A 6,000-nucleotide genomic window follows, 5' to 3' on the forward strand; every position below is an offset into this window, starting at 1 on the left:
AAAAGAGCAAACAATCCAAGGTAATGGGGTGCAAAAATACTACTGCAACAAAGAAGTCTAAGGCACTCCAAAAACTCCAAAAAATAAAATAAAATAAAATCCTTTATTACCTACAGGGACAGTGTTGGCATTGGTTTTTCAACAACACAGTTTCTTCTTGCTCACTCTTTATTTTATTGCAGTCTACTGCCAAACACTTCATTGGAAGGACAGAATTTTAAAAAGCCCCCCAAGAAACTGTAAAACTAGTGATGGTAAAATGATCTCAAAAGTCATCAATAAGAGAGAGAATCAAAGCACAGGTGTTTGACTTTTGGTGATTTTACCATCCTGCCTTCGAGTCAGTGTGTATATGCTTATGCGATGTATTCAAGGTATTGTTAAAAGGTTGCTGTTACAGAAAAGATCTGAATAGTAACGGTCTGAAAGCTTTATTTGGACTCTCAGTGGTGTTTCTGCTCTGCTATGACCCCAAGACTCTGTTCTGTTCTGAGTTCATTTCTATCACCTTCATGTCTTTGTAAAATATAACTGGTAGATGCCAAAAGTCTGCTGTGAAGTGTTTTGTAAAGTGAGTAGGAATGTCCTTGGACCAATGCCCCTGTATCTCACCGGCATGTTCTATGAAGAATCAATAACAAGTTGAATTTGTGAGGTTGTCAGGCTCTGTCTCTGTGTTAGAGTCCTGTGGTTTTGTTGCAGGAGGTCAATCTCCCAGTAGAAGTGGGCGGTACTTTCACTGGAGGAGAACTCAACTAATGAAATGGGGGTTGCTTGGAGCCTATCCCAGCTACATAGGGGCGAAGGCGGGGTACACCCTGGACATTTTGCCAGTTCATCGCAGGTCTGAACATATAGAGACAAACAATCACTCTCACATTCACATCTATGGGCAATTTTAGATTAACCAATTAACCTATCGGTGCATGTGTCTTGTCGCCCCATGGGAATAATCCGATTTCTTACAGTAAAATAGTAGTGGTTTTTACATATCCAACATAACAAAACTATACAGTCACTCTTATCTTTTTAAATACATGTTTATCATAGATTTTGCAGAAAATCAAACACGACTTCCTTCCACTCTGCTTATCTTTTTCACTGACTCATGACTGCTCCGGTAACACCGCATGCGATTTCCTTGAGACAACTGTTGCTTTGTTTGCTCTGAATGTTTAAGCAGCCAAACCACAGTAAAGATATGAGAGGTATGAACTGTACGTGACGGCGAAAACAACTTTTCACTATATTAACCTCTTGCACTTGTGCACGGAACTGACACCAACAGCTGCACAGAGTTGTTCTCACGTCTCCTTAGTGTAATTGATGATGTGCCGAAGATAATAGGCACTATTAAAACCACACAATGACTCCTAATGAGCCATTAATCTGACTACATTGAGAACTACCAGTGTGTAGTTCTAGAAGGCCGCCACTTGATGTCAGCATTGTCTGAGGATAAAAAAAAAAAGGAGGGATCGAGCTCTCATTTTCCTTGAATCCTCATGTGCGCTCACATGCACACACATGTTGCTCATTCAAGTGTTGAGTGTCCAATATTTACATTTTGTAATTGTGTTTCTGGGAGGTTGATTGGCTCTCATGCCAGTCTCTGTTTCAACAAGTCATGGCCACTGGATCCCAAATTAATTTTCAGACTCACTGGTTGCTGAATTATTTACTCAGAAGCTGTGCGTGTTGTGCACACTCCAAGAATGGCAACCTCTCCAAACACATTTAATATGGACAGCACTTCAGTCCATTACCTGTCATTCATGTGAAGAACTAAAGCCTGCTGACACTTTTTTTTCCTGTTTTTAATTCCTCCTTGTTATGCCGGGGCTTCAAAAATGTTTAACAGCAGTCAGTTAAATCATGAGTCATTTGCATACTGTGACATTTCAGAACTGGCAAAGTCTGTGTAGGGGTGGCTGCAGCCTTTACAGAAAGCCGTCAAGAAAGTTTGCATTTGTTGTATTTTTAGATACTCACCCAAGCTGCGCCTTTTGTCTCCCCATCTTCATTTTTCATGTCGTCAGCCTGGTTCTTTTCACAGATTATGAGTTTGTCAAATTCGGCCCATTTAGATTCACATTCAGTCTGCCTTGTCAAAGGTTTGATGAGTTAAGTGCCAAAGGTATTCAGAGAGCCAACGGGAGCTGAGCAGCCTGGATTTGGGATTTTTTTTTCATGTTGCCTTTGTGATATTTCTTCTTAGGCTTTTTTTCTTCTTTTTCAGGCATGAAAGTGGAGAGAGAGAGAAAATGTATATCCATAATAACCTTTCAATAGATTTCAAGCGGTCTCAGAAGAACTTGCATCTCTCTTTTCTGGCTTTAGAAAATTCCATTTGTGAAGAAGATATCGGCCAAGCACTAGTCTGGATGTGAAGAAGTAAAGATCACTTTTATTGTCCCTGAAGAGAAATTTAACCCATAAAGACTCAAAAATCTACCAGTGACCAAAATTATTTACAGGTAGAAAAAGGTAAATCACTGTTGATCCACTAATCCTATCAATCCATGTAAATAATTGTTGTAAAATAGTTTGTCGTCTTTTCATGGTCATCAGATATGACCCATTTGGACGTTCAGAGACTCTGTAGTGAGCGTGGAAACACCGTCATCTTCTACAACATTGATTCACCAGTAAAACCCATGGAGTTAGACCAATGACAGTGGATGGAGACACTGGGCTTATGTTCAGTTAATGATATACTTTAGAGAAAAAGTCACTTTTTCTTAAGTTTTCTCTGTTTTTGGTATAATAACCCTCAAACATAATCTCAGCATGATGAGAAAATACATGATCAGTAATTAAATGTTGGAAAATACCTGATTTTCACTGAAAAAAATTAAAATGGAGAGGATAATATTATGATAAATGGAGATAAATCACTTAAGAAAGGTTAAATCCAGAGAAAAATCCATTTAGGAATTGTCACAAAAGTAGCTCTGGGTCTTCATGGGTTAACCTAGTATACATGAGGAACAGTGGGCTGCCACTGAGGCACCTGCAGACCCCCTTCTTGGTAAATAAACAAAGAACCTCCAAGCTGTGACTACACCCAAAAAAGAAAAATCTTATGAGGAGCTTGATACCCAGTTGTTTTATTACCGCAGTTTCCTTCCCTTTGTGCATCAGATTCAGATAACTTTAGTCTGGCTCCATCCAGATTTTCTGTTAGGCTCAGTAATTGCTGCAACTCAATGTGCTGCATTCAAAGCAACTCATGGAACACAGGTACCCGTACACTGGCCTCCCTTTTCTGCCCAGTTTCAAACCGGGGCCCTTTTGTGTGTTACATAAACATGATAACCACTACACCACGGGAAGTGTAGCAGACCTTTCTAGCCCACAAACATCATGCGAACATCAAAATTGTATGGTGAGCGACATACGTAGGTTCCAGCTCCTGGGCTTGGCGTGTTCTGGGCTATTCCACCATTTTTGTTTGTTCTCAAATCTGCAACATTCATTTGTTGATTCATTTATAACACCTGCTGGAAGAGCAACGGTGGCATCTTCGGCCAGTGGGTAGGCCCATGGAGCTGGGCACTATTACGTGTTTATGATCTCACTTCCATGTGACAGGTGGAGATATTGGTCACTATACTAACGATGACAGAGAAGCTGGGAATTTTGTGCCTTTTTTCGTTGTTATTCTGTGTTGTGACTTTATTGGGGGAAAGATAGGGTACAAGTAATTTGTGTTTGGATTTATTATAATTTCATGACAGGGTGGGGAAGCAAAATTTACAATGAACATTTAGTTGTTTTTTCTCAGCAGGCACTACGTCAATTGTTTTGAAACCAAACATATATTGATGTCATAATCATACCTAACACTATTATCCATACCTTTTCAGAAACTTTTGCCCATATGAGTAATCAGGAAAGCAAACGTCAAAGAGTGTGTGATTTGCTGAATGCACTCGTCACACCAAAGGAGATTTCAAAAATAGTTGGAGTGTCCATAAAGACTGTTTATAATGGAAAAAAGAGAATGACTATGAGCAAAACTATTACGAGAAAGTCTGGAAGATACTATTAAAGAAGAATGGGAGAAGTTGTCACCCGAATATTTGAGGAACACTTGCGCAAGTTTCAGGAAGCGTGTGAAGGCAGTTATTGAGAAAGAAGGAGGACACATAGAATAAAAACATTTTCTATTATGTCAATTTTCTTGTGGCAAATAAATTCTCATGACTTTCAATCAACTAACTGGTCATATACTGTCTTTCAATCCCTGCCTCAAAATATTGTAAATTTTGCTTCCCCACCCTGTATGCAATTTCATGTTAATTTATTTCTGAGTAAAATATACAGTATATTTTATTTGTGATTTATGTTAAATGTTGAGCTAAAATAAGCCATAGTGAATGCTAAGATTAAGATAAGTCCGTTTCCCATGAGGCTTAGCATTTCCCAAGAAGCATAGGAAATTTTCACAGAAGTAGATGTATGTATGCCACGAGTGAGAAAAGTTGTATGTGTTTTCATGTTGCCGCAAGCAGTAAAATGAATGCGTATTTTTAAACTGAGAGTCTCGCTTCGTTGTTTTTGGATGTAATTTGGATAATTACAACACTCTGCTTTTCTCATGGAGCTAAAAGCAGGTGTGAGAACCAGGCTCTGGGTGACCACTACTGTCCTTCGGCCACCGAAAACAGCTTTGGAGAAAGGAAGATAGAGGCTCATTGGTCTAGGGGTATGATTCTCACTTTGAATGCGAGAGGTCTTGGGTTCAAATCCCAGATGAGCATACAATATGGCATTCAAATGTGTTTTAGACTGTAAACAGTGCTACTCCAAAACACCTATTTTGATTTCGGCTCATACAACCCACCCCTTACCTCAACGACCCAGAAACTCACACACAATACCCGCTAATGACCCTGAAAACCAGAGCCACCCCTTCTACGAATGTAACTGTGACGGAGCATTCCCTTTGCTGAGTGCTGACAGTGCGCACTCGTACACAGACTCACATACACACATACATGCCACACACAATGCACGTCACAAATGTACACGCCACACACACACACACAACACGTACATGTTGCGTGCACACACACGCCAACCAAGGTTATTATCATTAATGTAAACCAACGAAACGACGAAAACTAGAATTGTAAAAGCATTTTCGTTTACTGAAATAAATAAAAACTATAATTAAAAGAAAGAAACGATAACTAACTGAAACTGTATTGTGTTTCTTACAAAACTAACTAAAACGTATAAAAAATTCTGGATAAAAATCCTTTTGTTTTCGTCTTTGTCAATGTCGGATTGATATAAAATCGATTTATTTCCCTCAAACGATTTTATCTAGCGGCACCATATGATATTTAACGGTCCGTCACTTCTGGTCACTTGTCGTTTAATCATCTTCTGGTCCCCACTCTACCTGGAAACATGGAAACTAAAGTTGGGAGAAAACAGCAGAGTCCTGTCTGGGATTTATTTGAATTCGACAGTGAAGAAAAGAAAAGATATAAAGAAACTTAAACTAAGCATTTAGAAAATAACAAAAACTAATAAAAACTAGCAAACCTGCTCTAAAAACTAATTAAAACTAACCGAATTAGAGAAAAAAAAAGTCAAAACTAAATAAAACTAAACTATAATGAAAAATCCAAAACTATTATAACCTTGATGCCAACCACCACCCACCAAACATTTGAGTTGTGTTCTGTTTTTTTTTAGCACCCATAAACATCAACATACTTTTCTACACACCGTTTCCTGTAGTTCATACGAGGGTGCACACTTGTACGTTCTACACACCAACATACGCACACATTCATACTTGACACTCACCACACGATGCTCTGCTTCCTGCAGTCTGACGCCGAGTCGGCCAAATAGGTTAGCATAGCATAGTTAACATAGCTAGCGCCACCGCGTAATAAAGGGGGCGCCGGGTGGGAAAATGGTCACCTGACCATTTAATTGGTTGTTTCTACTTATTATGTTTATTTCTCTCTGGTTGAG

At 39.1% G+C, this 6,000-nt stretch overlaps 1 non-coding gene across 1 annotated transcript; it reads left to right on the forward strand.

Moving 5' to 3' along the window:
- The first annotated feature begins 4,694 nt into the window (after positions 1-4,694).
- Positions 4,695-4,766, forward strand: trnas-uga (transfer RNA serine (anticodon UGA)). Its single transcript has one exon. It is a non-coding gene; the product is annotated as a tRNA-Ser (tRNA).
- Positions 4,767-6,000: the final 1,234 nt, after the last annotated feature.

Source organism: Sphaeramia orbicularis, chromosome 22 (genome assembly GCF_902148855.1).
Source record: "Sphaeramia orbicularis chromosome 22, fSphaOr1.1, whole genome shotgun sequence".
In the NCBI taxonomy this organism is placed as follows: Eukaryota; Metazoa; Chordata; class Actinopteri; order Kurtiformes; family Apogonidae; genus Sphaeramia; species Sphaeramia orbicularis.